Raw genomic sequence first — 15,507 nt, forward strand, 5'->3', positions numbered from 1 at the left:
AATCATCAGTGAACTTCTGACCTTATGTTGGAAGGAAGGTCATTCATGAAGCTGCTGAAGATGGTTGGGCCTAGGTCACTACTCTGAGGAACTCCTGCAGCGATGTCTTTGAGCTGAGATGATTGGCCTATAACAATCACAACCACCTTTCTTTGTTCTAGGTACGACTCCAACCAGTGGAGAGTTTTCCCTCTGATTTCCACTGACATCAAGTTTGCTAGGGCTTTTGAAGATTTACCATACTGTTCAAAATTCATTTACACTTGAATGGACAAGCCCTAGGTTCTTCTGGCGTTTACTTGGTAGCTAGTAGATAAGTACTGCGACTTCACGCTATTGCATGCATATGAATGCCAAGCTACTTGGTGACTAATTGGTGTAGTGAAGTTTGTGGAGGAGCATGGAAATTCAGACAGCAACTTCCTGATTTCTGCGTTTAATTGCACATGTCCAGACGCTGAAAGTTTCTGATTCACAAATTAGCAATGATGAGTGTTGTTCACCTCACTGTCGACTATATCTGTGGAAATTACAGATATCTGCATTTGCTTATTTTTTAAATTGAATAAAAGTTAACCATGAAATATAGGAATCAAAATTATATGCACTGACCAGAACAATTTCTTTACAACTAACAAAGCAAAATGAAACCTAAAGCTAAGGCAAATGGCAAAGAATAAGACTGTTTTATTATATACAAACAGCTGCTGATGTCTCAAATTCTTCCAGCATTAATCCTTGAGAGATTAAAGTGTCTACAGCAGGTAAGAGCCAAGTCCAACAACAAATCTCTACTCATTCAAGATACCTTTCAGTATTCTTACTGTCAAACTAAGGTTTCTTTGTGAGAGTCATATGCATGTCTCCTGAGTATTGTATTGAAGCTCCTTGAATTTCTTATGACCCTTAATAATGATTAATGAAAGTTAGAGGGTGAAATTTCTTTGCTAATGAAAAATAGTAGAGTGCTGGTTTTTCTCTCCACCTGATAGTCTGGGAATGTATCTATGGAAATAAATGGCTTTGATATGTGTCACTTCTGAGGATGCAATTTTGTTAGCAAGTTGTTTAATTAATTTTCTAAATGAGAAATTTCACCTCAGTTTTCATTGGCCTGCTGACACTGTGTTCATAATTTATTGTCCAATGCACAATGTCATGCCAAATGTTTCTGACATAAATCATCCTCAAAATATTTCATGTTATAAATCTGTATATACACAACGCTTTCTACACATCAACCATAGTGCAAACCCATCTCGTATTTCATTTTGGAGAGGGGAAAACATATGTAGCAAACAGTTCAAAAAGTACTTAGAAAAACTGTGCAAGAGATAGAGATATTGCTAATGTTGATGTTTGTCGCATTACATTCCAACAGATGGTTTTGTTGCATATTAATTCTATAACTTATTATTGCCCCCTTTCCAGGAGCCCTACTGAGTAAGGTTTCATGGCAGAACTTTCACACTGTCCAATTATTTTTATGACTTAGTTTTAGTGCCTGAGCAATAAACTGGTGCAGCTGATCACCTGGTCATTTTAGAAGCCATATAAATTTCATTCATGTGCACACATCACTAAACGTTAGTGCACAAGTACAAAAAGTACTTAAAAAGCCTAATGGAATGTTGGCCTTTATCTCAAGTTTGTTGGAATTCAAAAGTGAACAAGTTATGCTTCTGCTGTACAGAGCTTTGATTAAGCACCATCTGCGTTCAGTTTAGGGCACTGAACTGCAGGAAGGATATATTGGCCTTGGAGGAAGCGCAGTGCAAATTCATCAATATGGTAAAAGGGCTTCAAGGGTTAAGTTATGAGGACAGGTTGAATAACCTTGGCTTGTATTTCCTTGAGTTTAGAACATTAAGGGGTCTAATCAAGGTGTTTAAAATGATTAGGGATTTAATTAGATATAGGGAAAGTATTTCCTCTGGTGGGGGTATCAAGAACAAGGGAGTATAATCTTAAATAAGAGCTAGGCAATGTAGGAGTAAAATCAGGAAACATTCTTTTCACAGAAAGGGGAATGGAAATCTGAAACTTCTTCCCCAAAAGGCTGTGGATACTGTGTCAATTAAGATTTTCAAGTCTGAGATCAATAACCAGTGATACCCAGTTTGGATTCTGACAGGGCCACTCAGCACCTGACCTCATTACAGCCTTGGTTCAAACATGGACAAAAGAGCTGAACTCAAGAGGTGAGGTGAGAGTGACTGCCCTTGACATCAAGGCAGCATTTGACCGAGTATGGCATCAAGGAGCCCTAGCAAAACTAGAGTCAATGGGAAACAGGGGGAAAACCCTCCGCTGGTTGGAGTCATACCTAGCGCAAAGGAAGGTGGCTGTGGTTGTTGAAGGTCAATCATCTGAGCTCCAGGACATCACTGCAGGAGTTCCTCAGGGTAGTGTCCTAGGCCCAACCATCTTCAGCTGCTTCATCAATGACCTTCCTTCAGTCATAAGGTCAGAAGTGGGGATGTTCGCTGATGATTGCACAATGTTCAGCACCATTCGCGACTCCTCAAATACTGAAGCAGTCCGTGTAGAAATGCAGCAAGACCTGGACAATATCCAGGCTTGGGCTCATAAGTGGCAAGTAACATTTGTGCCACACAAGAGCCAGGCAATGACCATCTCCAACAAGAGAGAATCTAACCATCTCCCCTTGACATTCAATGGCATTATGATCGCTGAAACCCCCCACTATCAACATCCTTGGGGCTACCATTGATCAGAAACTGAACTGGAGTAGCCATATAAATACTGTGGCCACAAGAGCAGGTCAGAGGCTAGGAATCCTGCAGCGAGTAACTCGCCTCCTGACTCCCCAAAGCCTGTCCACCATCTACAAGGCACAAGTCAGGAGTGTGATGGAATACTCTCCACTTGCCTGGATGGGTGCAGCTCCAACAACACTCAAGAAGCTCGACACCATCCAGGACAAAGCAGCCCGCTTGATTGGCACACCATCCACAAACATTCACTCCCTCCACCACCGAAGCACAGTGGCAGCAGTGTGTACCATCTACAAGATGCACTGCAGCAACGCACCATGGCTCCTTAGACAGCACCTTCCAAACCCGCGAACTCTACCACCTCGAAGGACAAGAGCAGCAGATGCATGGGAACATCACCACCTGCAAGTTCCCATCCAATTCACACACCATCCGTTCCTTCACTGTCGCTGAGTCAAAATCCTGGAACTCCCTTTCGAACAGCACTGTGGGTGTACCTACCTCACATGGACTGCAGCAGTTCAAGAAGGCAGCTCACCACCACCTTCTCAAGGGCAATGAGGGATGGGCAATAAATGCTGGCCTGGCCAGTGACGCCCACATCGCATGAATGAATTAAAAAAAAAGATTTTTGCCAGGTAAGGTTATTAAAGAATATGGGAAAAGTGGGTGAGTGGAGTTGAAATACAGATCGGCCATGATCTAATAGAACGGCGGTTTCAGGTGTGAAATGGCTGAATGGTCTGCCCTTGTTACTATATTCTATGTATCTTTATGATTATAGTTTGGGTTGTCCTGCTGGTTATTGTTAATTGTACTCTATAGTAGATGTACTGATTAATTAATTACACTGAGAACCAACTGCTGACATTCTTGTTGATTGATTATTTGTCTCCTCGCGATGTCTAGGTTGATCACTTCTTCTGCTGACTAGCTGCTTGATCTCTTCTGACTAGTTGTCTTCTTCAGCTGACTAATTGTTGTATGAATTTACTGATCTCTCCATGGTTTCTAGCTAACTATCAGCATGGTTGCTTGGCTGATTTGTTATGATCAATAGCTGAGAGGCTGATCATTTATCACACTGCTTGGGCTATTGCCTCATGTCCATTATATTACAACATGTAATTTCCCCTGCAGCCTACATAATCTACTGACAAGAGGTTAATTTAGTGTAACTGCATCTTTTTATATGAGGACACAGAATGTGATGTAATGTCTTTTTGATTGGGTGCGCGATTGGCAGAACAATGACATGAACACGCAATATCTTTTGCTCCGAAATTGTAAACATGCTAAAGTCCCATCCTCGCTTGAAAATGGGAATAAGTCTCTGGATGTACGTCTCAATGTGATCGGAAGCACATATAAACCCTATGAACAGTTGAGTATCTATGCAGTTTCCACCGACATTGCTGTTAGTTTGCATGGCTTTCTTGCATTATGCTTCCACGAGAAGGATTTTCTCAGTCAGATTTAGGATCCCACCATCAGGGGCAAATGGGAGTCAGAAGCCCACACTATGGGCTGGATTCTAAGGCGGCGGGAGCCAGAAAATGGCGGCCTGCCTGCTGCAATCTACTGCACAGTGACTCATTTAAATACCCGGGTCGGCCCGACCCCTCAATCATGTGGAGGGGGCAGCCTGTCCGACGTTGGCAATGGCATCAGCTGTGTGTGTGCAGGCCCTGGCGCCATTTTTAAAGGGCAGTCAGGCCTGCCGGTTAATTTACATTTTTAAAGAAATAACCCCCGCCTCCCCCCATGAAAATGTACCGAATAAAATTCTAACACCCTTTTCCCAACCCCCAGTAATAATGAAATTAAGTATCTGTCCTTTCCCCCCCAAAACACTTACCTTTGGAATATGACCTCACGCTCCCACAAACTGTACAAAGTTCGCAGTTCATCCCTTCCCACTATCCTCTACACTCATGATGATTATCTGACCCCGATTCCACCCCCCCCACACTAGAAATCTTAACTCTCTGCCTCCCCACCAGTGTCACGTCTGCTTTCCCTAGACAGGGAAGTGAAAGCACGGGAGTGCCAGCCGCAGCACTGAAGATTGCGGCGGGCCGTTAAGGTAGGAGATAAGTGCATATTAATTTATTGATTTTGGAAAATTCCAGTCGGCCTCGCACAATAGGCCTTAATAGGCTTTTAATTGAATTGTCTACCCGCCACTTACCGGCAGGTGACCCTGCTACACCCCCAGGCTGCCTCCAGAAAAAGGCCTGGGGGTGGGATGAAGCTAACAACTGGCACACCGGCTGGCAGGTTTCGTGCCCACCTGCATCTGTGCCTGCCTCCATCATGGGCTAAAAATTCTCTCCTACATTTTTGCTTTTGAAAGGTCATTGAATTAGTCAAGTTTTCAAAATGAGATAAATGGTAAACAAATTTTACACACTTAGCAATAATGATGATTAACAATAAAGGTGATTATTATTTAATATATTCTAATTCATGGTCTTGTGTTTCTGCGTGCAGAAGTGAGAACTATTGGCTTTTAGATGAGAGATGCATTGACCAACTATGTCTCATGAGTTTGGGCCATTAGGTATAAAATAAACACTTTAAGGTTTGTTGTATTTTCTGAACACTGAAATCAGTATCTAAAAACGGAACATTGACCCAGAATTTCCAGGAGTTTTTTGGCATGACTACAGTCTAAGTATGCGATTGCATGGTTTTTTCAAGGAAATTCGCATGATTTTACATTGTTACTTTGTTTGACAGTTGCAAAATTCCCTGATTGTTTGCACCAAGATATGTGCTTCGAAACCCTCTGCATTCATAAATGTCTCCTGAACATTATCTTGAAGCTCCTTGGATTTCTAATGACCCTTAATAATGACTAATGGAAGTTACAGGGTGAAATTCCTTTGCTAATGAAAAATAGTAAAGTGCTTTTTCCCTTCACCTAATGGTCTGGGAATGTATCTGTGGAAATAAATGGCTTTGATATCTGTCACTTCTGATGATGCAATTTTGTTAGCAAGTTGGTTAATTAATTTTTCTAAATGGGAAACTTCACCTCAGTTTTCATTGGCTCATTTACATAGCTCTGTCCCATGTTACATATCACCTCACGTGCGTTTCCTGCATTTAAGTCAGTAATGCACCTGTATAAATATACACCTCAGAATGACCTGATATCAACGTATGTGAGATTTCTGGAGTTTGAAGACAATTTTCTTTGCAACTGTTTTTGGATTTTACTGAGAGCTGGACTATACTTAGCCAAAGTTCTGTCAATCTCAGTGTACCAACATTTTAGATCCCTGCTCCCCACATGTTCAGAAGGACTAAGTAGTTGGAATGGTTGATATTTTCTCCTCTTAGCCCAGGGAAACTGTGGCTAATTGCATTGCCTCAGTGCTGCCTTAACTGAAATTAACTAACTCAGCACGAAACATTGAGTGACCTGTCCTACAGCAGGTAGTGCATTTACCATTTCAGCTAGAGAAAAAAACTCAGGAATTGTATATATTTACCATCAAAGTATCAATTAAATTGAAATCAAATACAATCTAAAATTAAGTCATAAATCAGTCTATCAGTCGAGGTTATTGAACAACATGATTCGTCAATTTGACTTTCCCTTTTACAGTTTAGCATACAAGCACCACTCATCTCATTGGGCTGAACCTCAGTTTGAAACATTCCAATTCCCTAATCATCACATAACTTTTCAGTGGCTTGGGAAGATTTACGTGTCACTCAGTCTCTTTAATTGTAGCAGCAGTGGTATTTAATATTACTGCACTACAAACAAGGATAACTTTCTTGCAGGTTTAATGCAATGCTCCCATTGTTCTTTCTCGGATTCCTCCCCTATTTACTGAGGGACGGTATGGTATCATGGGCACCATTCAACATCCAGTATCTCTAGTATGATGGCAACACAGCACAGCGCAATCGTAAGCTCATTTGCCCTTGCCCATGGCTGATTCCTTTTTTGTTAACATATATAGTAAAATAACTCAGACAGAAATTTATGCAAACAGGCTAATATTTATATTAAGAGTAGTGCACAAAGGCAATGAACTGCACTAATGTCTAATCACTTGGAGGGGTAAATTTTCACTTTTACTGCTGGTGGAAAACAGCTGGAACAGATCACCCATTTTCAGTTCCATTTGATTTCACAAGGCAATCCAATAATACACCATTGGCAAAAGCTAAAATAACCCCCATAGTGTCTGACAGGGGTCACTACATGGCACTCAGCAGTAGGAACCTATTTAGATTGGGTCGACTGAGGCCAACTGCAGTGACTTCACTAAGATCAAAAAATTGATTACAAAGCAGGGACTGAAACTTGCGCCCAACAGCACTATGGGAGGTCCAGCACTAAGTAAAAGACTGGCTGTGGCAGCTTCTAGTACTGCAAGCTATAGCTAGCTGCTCAGATAAAACTCTCACTCAATTTTAAAAAAAGGTAGCTCACTGTGTTAAAAATAATCGAACAGCTGTGTCAACAAAGAGCCTGCCTCTCCGTATGAAAAATAAAACCAGCTGTGCAAACAATGAAGGCTGCAGTCTTTCTCACTCTTAAAAGGGACAGGTCTAAAAAAGATCTGTCTTAAAAGGGAAACGAATGAAAGTGTGCCTGTGAAAAATACAACTTGTAAAAGTCCTATATTTATTTTAAAAAATCAGGATCATTAAGACAAGAGCTTTCAGATACCAGTTGTGGACAGGAGGGTGTCAGACATAGCATCTGCATTTAAGCTATTCTGACAGCAAATAGAACTGTGTTTCCTGGACCAAAAAGTGACTGAACCAGAGAAACAAGCTACCAAAATTAAGCTCACACTGGGCAACGGGGGTTTGCAATGGCTCAGTACCTCAGGATTGTCAACTGAGGATCTGAAGGACCCTAACAAGATCTGAACATTCTTGGAGCAGCAACTGAAGGTAAAGCTAAATTTCCAAGTACATAGGCTTGAGCTTATGACCTACCTGCAAAGGCATGATGAGTCCATTGGCCAGTTTGTTGCAAGGTGCAGGGACAAAGCTCAATATTGTGACGTTGCAGATATCAAACTGTCAGAACAGGTTATAGAGTCAATAATCATGTCTTTCCCACAAGAGGCCTTTCTAAAAGACAAGCTAGAAAAGAAGAAAGTGTACATCATAGATGCACTATGCAATGATGGAAGGAAATTTGAAGCCATCATGGCTGGCCACCAACAGTTACAAGCGTTGGGGGCAGCTATGACAATTGGTATGGTAACCAAGGCTCAGAAGTTTGCTAAGCCTTGTGGCAAATGTGGACTGACTCACCCAATTCGCTATTGGCCGGTGTACTAGGACCTGTGCAAAGCTTGTGACATGCGAGGACATTGGGCAAGGCAGTGCAGAAGTCCGAACTCAGATACTGCACACAGGAATGGTGGCAGATCACATGCAGAGAGAACGTCTACAAGACAGGATGGCAAATGCAACAAAGGTGTGCCAACACACACAAAAGCCTAAGCAGGTACATTAGGTCAGCAGAGACGCAGATTTTCAGGAGGACATGGATGAAAAGTGCACTTGTATGAACAGCGAGCAAGCATTTTACATAGTTAATTTGGAGTAACATATCAATGCTAGTATGTAATCTGAGGCATTCGCCATGATCGAGATTATATGCTCACAGAAGAGTGGCAGGCATAAGCACAAGGTAAAAGTCGACACCGGAGTAAGTGCAAATATTCTGCCCATCCTTATACTGAAGGACATGTACTTGAAGAAATGGGAATCTATGGTATGACCCAGCAATGCTAGGCTGACTGCCTACAATGGGTCTTCAATCAAGTGCATTGCAACGATAACCTTACAGTGCAACTATGGGAGCTCCAAATGGCTACCACAAATTTGTTATACTGTAGGCACAACTGGACCAGCTGTTGCAGGACTTCCAGTATGCCAAGGTTCCTTGGATGGGCACAGTGAATCCTCTGGACAGATGTGCATCCTTCATTGGCAGTAAGAGTGGACCTATCCCAGGTTATGTCTTCGCTGGAAGTGTTCACACAGGCAGCTCAAAGTGAGTTGCAGACCATGCCGTTCTCCTGGGATAGAAGTGCTCAGCTGAAAAATGCCTGGATCAGATGATCCCTGAAGTTGATGATATCCTGATGAGACCCTTGAGGCCCTCGTCGAGCCTGGGCAGCTTGCCGTGCAGCCTTGGCACCTCTGTGTTCTGCATCTTCCTTCTCCTCCTCCTCTTCCACACCCTTGTCCTAGAGTGCAGCCCATGCACATCACCACCAAAATCTCAACATGGCCCTCAACGAGCTCTCAATGAGTTCTTCAACAAACTTTAATGGGACTCATTAGTAGATCGGGCAGGTTCTCAGGACCATCCACCACCACCCCTCGCCGGCGGTGGTAACGCGATGGGAAACCAGCATACCAGCCGACGTTGCTATTTTCATTACTCAGCAGGACCTAAAAATTCAACCTCATAATCAAACTGACAGAATATTACAGGCAGAGAAAATTACAATCTGTCCTGCTTCTATGCTGACAACGAGCTGGCAGGAGATAGAAAACAGAACTAGAACATCAACTATCTGACAAAATACATTTACCATTGACCTTTGGAAGATAATGTCTGAGGAACAACACAATAAATGTTTAAAGCAGGGGTTGGGGGTTCCTAACCTTGCTAAAATGATGCAAAACACAATGCAATACTTACACTGAGGCGAGTCAAGGACAATAATGTTGTCATCATGTCAGGAAACCTGTTTGTCATGATCTATCCATTCTAGTTTAGAGTTTTATCAAGAAAACTAAACTGAGCCACAAAAACTAGATTTAACAGGTTTGCTACAGTTGACAAGCAAGCTATTCTAAGAATAAGTTTAAATTAAATATAAACTGAAAATGCTGCAAGTGCACAACAGATTTGCCAACATCTGTAAAGTGATAAGATAGGCTTATATTTCTGAGATAGAACCTTCATCAAAACTGGAAATTGGAAGCGAAATGAGCCCCTTGATTGGACAGAACAACAGATGCAAGTCGTGAGTCAGGAACAGTGACTTCTGCAATGAAGAGGAGCAGGAAAGAAGTGAGACTGAATGGAATTTGTGAAAAGTTCAGTGAGGCAATGCCAAGGCATTAAATGAACAAAAGGGCTTGGAAATTGATAAGTAAAGGATAGAAAGTATTGTAAGATGCAAGAAAAGGGAAGATTTTTTTTTTATTGCTGAAATGGAAATTTCCACTCCACCATCCACTCACTCCTATGTGGGATAGCAATTGACATCTATTGCTTCTGATCTAGTATTCTGCATTTACTGTTTATGGTGCAGTTTCCTCTACCTTGAGCAGCCCAATGGCAGCTTGGATGACCACTTTGCCAAGTCACTTCTATTTCGTCTGCGAGTGTGGCTCTGACATCCTATGGCTCACATTTTCCACTCTACTGCTCCATCTCTCCTCCTACATTATTTCACACAAGCTCAATTCTAGCTTCAGGAACAGAGTGATAGACTTTTACTGCCCCTTTGCACCTCCCCAAGCCGTGTTTGGGCAGCCAGCAAGCGAAGCCCACCAGTCGGAAGCTCAATAGTCCTGTTGAGAAGTGCAGTCTAACAGACCTCTGCCAACGAGACTTAGGAAAAGAATTCCAGAGGATAGATCTACAAGACCACAGAATCCATAGAACCACAATAGTAATCAACAGGTCAATTAATGTAGCATGTTTAATGTAGAAATAAACACTCCAAACTCCAAGGCACTTTACAGAGGCAAAAGTAAACATTGTTCACCCAGCAAAAAAAAAGCTGAGTGTTTTGCCATGATCTGTTCTATTTGTTAGCAGAAGACCTGTGAAGAATCTGTGCAACAGATTCTATTAAGTGACATTATTGTCCTATTTAATGTAACAACAATTCAAATGCAATGCTTAGATGATGCGAAGAAAGCCATGAACTGAATTTCTTTCAAAAATAAAAGAGGAAAATGCTTAAATGGTAGGGTCTGAGAACCAAATAATTTTTAAAAGCTTTTTTATAAAATACAACAGGTGGTAATACATAAACATAAAGAAAATAATAGTGTTTTTAGCATATTATACCATTTTTTTGTTCACCCATCACCCTATCTTTGCTAACCTCTATTGGCTGTCCATATCCCAAAGCACTGAATTCTGAACCCTTGTCCTTGTTACATGGCTCGCATTATCCAAATCTGCAACCTTCATCAGCTGTCCATTCCTATCTTAACCCAATGGTCCTCTGACTCTAAAACCCCTTTCTAAGTGTTCCTCACTTGGTAGCAGAGCTTTCAGTCATCTGGAAATCCCTCCCTCATTGAATTTGCCTTGCTACTTCTCTACCTGCTTGAAATACCTGTTTTATTTAGAGACCTTTACAATCACTACATTAAAAAAATGATGTTATTCTTGGTTGACAGCTCAGCTGTCTGAGTGTTAGAGGTATGAAGGTCAACAAAGCTTTCCAGCTAAGATCAACTTGCTCAAGTGTTTTTGTTCACCCTTGTTCAGTTAGCACTTTGCTGTATGTGACTTTCTGCATTTGAACAGAGATGGAAATTTCAACGTTCTTCCCTGATATTACTTTAGTGAATTGTATCTTGTGGCATGTAATTGTGAGCGAGAAGTCAGAAATTGTAAGAATTCCCTGGTTAGTAGACTCCTTCCTCGGAACCATTATCCTAGAGCCAGAGACATTTTTAGCCATCCCCAGATAGTGCAGCTGCAGCACATGTTCCATCTGAAACCAGAGGTTGTGTCCTTTAGTGAGCTCTTTGCAGTTATCTGAATGAGTTTTAGAATTTTCAGTCTGTGTAGCTAATGCCATTGAGATACAATAAGATTTTTCCTATTACCAGTAACAGACATAATCAAATTGTTCAGTTTGTTTTTCCTCATGACCCCAAAGGTAGTTTTTAATAGTATTGGTTCATCATAAAATGCATGGAATAGGATTACACACGATGTGTTTAAATCTTTAAAATTGTTTAATTTTTGTACATTTTTATCTTTGCATTGGAACTACTGAAACTAAAATATCTTTTCAACTTCAAATTAACATCCATAAAAAATACGCTTAAAACTTGTAACAATGCTGATTACAAAGTAGGATTAGCAGAAAATCTAGCACTACAGACTTGTTTGGATTTGTAACATTTGTATGTGGAACAAACTTAAAAATGATAATTCGTTTTCATTTTTTGATTGGAATTGCTATCGTTTTGCTGAGGGAGCTGGCCCACATTTAAGAGATAGAGAGGTGGAATTTTCACTCAATGATGTGTAAAATATGCAGCTGGTTGTTAGGTAGTCCTGCCGGGAGGCCTGGTCCACCTTGATGACTGAGCCTTGCTTGTTGGAAACCAAGTGCCTCCCGTGGGAGGCTTGCTATCTCTGAACAACTGCAATGTCAAGCTTCCCAGGCAGTCTCTGAACTGAGGGAAGTCTGGCTCCAGGCCAATCTGGGGAGGGGAGCAACAGGAGTGGCAGTGACCCAGGCTGGGTTTGTGGGACTAGGAGGAGGATTCCTGCTCCTCCCGACCCCACAAAAGTGAAGAAGAACTGGCCTTTTGGATCTTTTGCTGGCTGGCTGCCAATGGAGACTGTCGGGAATCTGCACGGTGCACGCGCCAACCAGTACCAGTCCAAAAATGGTAACTGGGGGTCCTATTGATGTCATAGAGTCATAGAGTTATACAGCGCAGAAACAGGTCCTTCGGCCCATCATGTCTGTGCTGGCCATCAAGCACCTAACTATTCGAATCCCATTTTCCAGCACTTGGCCCATAACCTTGTATGTGATGGCATTTCAAGTGCTCATCTAAATATTTATTAAATGTTGTGAGGGTTCCTGTCTCTACCACCTCTTCAGGCAGTGCGTTCTAGATTCCAACCACCCTCTGAGTGGAAAAATCTTTCTTCAGATCCCCTCTAAACCTCTTGCCCCCTTACCTTAAATCTACGACCCCTGGTTATTGACCCCTCCACTAAGGGAAAAAGTTTCTTCCTATCTAACCTATCAATGCCCCTCATAATTTTGTATACCTCAACCATGTCCTCCCTCAGCCTTCTCTGCTCTAAGGAAAACAACCCTAACCTTTTCAGTCTCACTTCATAGCTGAAATGCTCCAGCTCAGGCAACATCCTGGTGAATCTCCTCTGCACCCTCTCCAGTGCAATCACATCCTTCCTATAGTGTGGCGACCAGAACTGTACACAATACTCCAACAGTGGCCTAACTAGTGTTTTATACAGCTCTATCATAACCTCCCTGCTCTTATATTCTATGCCTCGGCTAATAAAGGCAAGTATCCCATATGCTTTCCTAACCACCTTATCTACCTGTGCTGCTGCCTTCAGTGATCTATGGACAAGTACACCAAGGTCCCTCTGACCTTCTGTACTTCTTAGGATCCTACCATCCATTGTATATTCCCTTGCCTTGTTAGTCCTCCCAAAATGCATCACCTCACACTTCTCAGGATTAAATTCCATTTGCCACTGCTCCGCCCATCTTACCAGCCCATCTATATCATCCTGTAATCTAAGGCTTTCCTCCTCACTATTTACGACACCACCAATTTTCATGTCATCTGCGAACTTACTGATCATAGCTCCTATATTCACATATAAATCATTAATGTACACTACAAACTGCAAGGATCCCAGCACCGATCCTTGCAGTACAACACTGGTCACAGGCTTCCACTTGCAAAAATAACCCTCGACCATCACCCTCTGCCTCCTGCCACAAAGCCAATTTTGGATCCAATTTGTCAAATTGCCCTGGATCCCATAGGCTCTTACCTTCTTAACCAATCTCCCATGCGGGACTATATCAAAAGCCTTACTGAAGTCCATGTAGACTATATTAACTGCTTTACCCTCATCTGCACATCTAGTTACTGCCTCGAAAAATTCAATCAAGTTAGTTAGACACGATCTCCCCCTGACAAAGCCATGCTGACTATCCCTGATTAATCCCTGCCTCTCCAAATGGAGATTAATCCTGTCTCTCAGAATTTTTTCCAATAGTTTCCCTACCACTGATGTTAGACACACCGGCCTGTAATTCCCTGGTTTATCCCTGCTACCCTTCTTGAATAATGGTACCACATTTGCTGTCCTCTGGTGTCATAAGAGCTCAGTTTATATTTTAAGTGGGCCTCCCACCTGACTCCTGAAGCAACTCTGGCCATCAATTGCCAGGCCCTGGTGAACATTGCTGCAGTCAGAGCAACAGATGCAATGAGACGTTAGGTCAATGCCCATCATTTTCATGGTACTACTGCTCTGATACTGTCAGGGGGGAGTTATCAAAATTCACCCATCAGCTGTGAAGCTGTATCACCGCAAATAAACAGAAACTCGTCAAAACTTTAACCAACTTTTCCCTTTGTATTGCACTAGAGAGTGTCATTTGAACTCAAATCAATTTTGCTGTTTTACAGTGACTCACTGTTCACACAGCACCCTGAGTGAATTTGCAACAGGCACTTCCATATTCTGTAACTTGATGGGCAACTGTGCCAGTCTGCAGTTCTCTTCTATTAAACTGAGAACAACTACTTTAATGGTCAGCTTCCTGGGAAAAAATAAGGGTCATTTTAACTTTAGATTATAGTGAAAAAAATGTGATAGCAGCTCGACCACCTGTTAAACACCTCCATTCACCTCTATAGAAACAAAAAGTGGGAGTGTTGTTTCATGGGAACAATCCAATATTGCACATTTTAAACTATTGACAAAAGCCAAAATTATGCTTAATGCAACTTAAAAATAATTGTTCGATGTGGTCTGTTGGATGCAATTATAGTCCAGCCTCTGCAATTATGCTACTTGACTGCCTCAGGGAGCTGCCTTGTGCATACTGCAGGGTAATTCACTTGACACAAATGGAATCAAAGTAAAAATTCAAATACATGTTGATTCTATAATGCTATACTTTTCCTCGCACCAAGCAAGTTCTCAACAAAGAGTTCTTCCTTAACTTAGCAGATCATTTCAGAATAGTAAAATAAAAATTAAATCTACTTTTTTTTAAAACTGTTTTTAGCCTCTGTTCGATGAGAACAAGTTGCAGGGTTTCAAGAGTCTGTTTGCCAAAATTTCACTTGCCTCTGAAAGTGCATGGGGATCTGATGTACCTCCGACAGGGAACTCACGGACCCAGATGCTGATTAAGATGCAGACATTGGCTTATTTATAGGAAAAAAGTCATGGTAAGGTCAATATTTCTGGTTGCTGTCAATTTCTTTAGCTTGTATAAATACAAAAGTGAAATTGAATATGAAAATATTCTCCCTACTCCCCATATTCTGGTTTGCTTCTGTACTTTTAAGCATTGACCTGTGAATGGGTAACAACTTGCAGTCTTCAGAATTAATCATGGAATGGTGAAGAGAACCAAAGCCTAGAAATTGATAGTGATGCACTAATCAGGTCAACTGAACATTACTGTAGGCAGCAGTGTATAGAAAGCTTAACACCAGATTTTAATGAAGTTGAGTGAGTAAATGTGCACTTTAATGTCTGTACAGTGGGCTGTCCAATGGGGGCGTAGACTAATTATTGCAGAATATTTCTGGTTAAGTGCACTAAGCATCCATTTGAACTGCTGAAATTGTGCAGGGGAGATCAGTACAGCTGTTAACTCCAGGATTTTATCGCAGCATGCAGTGTGCAAGACCCAATTTCCTCGACACTCTTTGAAGAAGGGATGCAATCAATCAAATAGATAGCCAAAGCTCCCTGTTCTCCCTGAAG

This window comes from Heterodontus francisci, chromosome 27, assembly GCF_036365525.1.
Source record: "Heterodontus francisci isolate sHetFra1 chromosome 27, sHetFra1.hap1, whole genome shotgun sequence".
Taxonomy (NCBI): Eukaryota; Metazoa; Chordata; class Chondrichthyes; order Heterodontiformes; family Heterodontidae; genus Heterodontus; species Heterodontus francisci.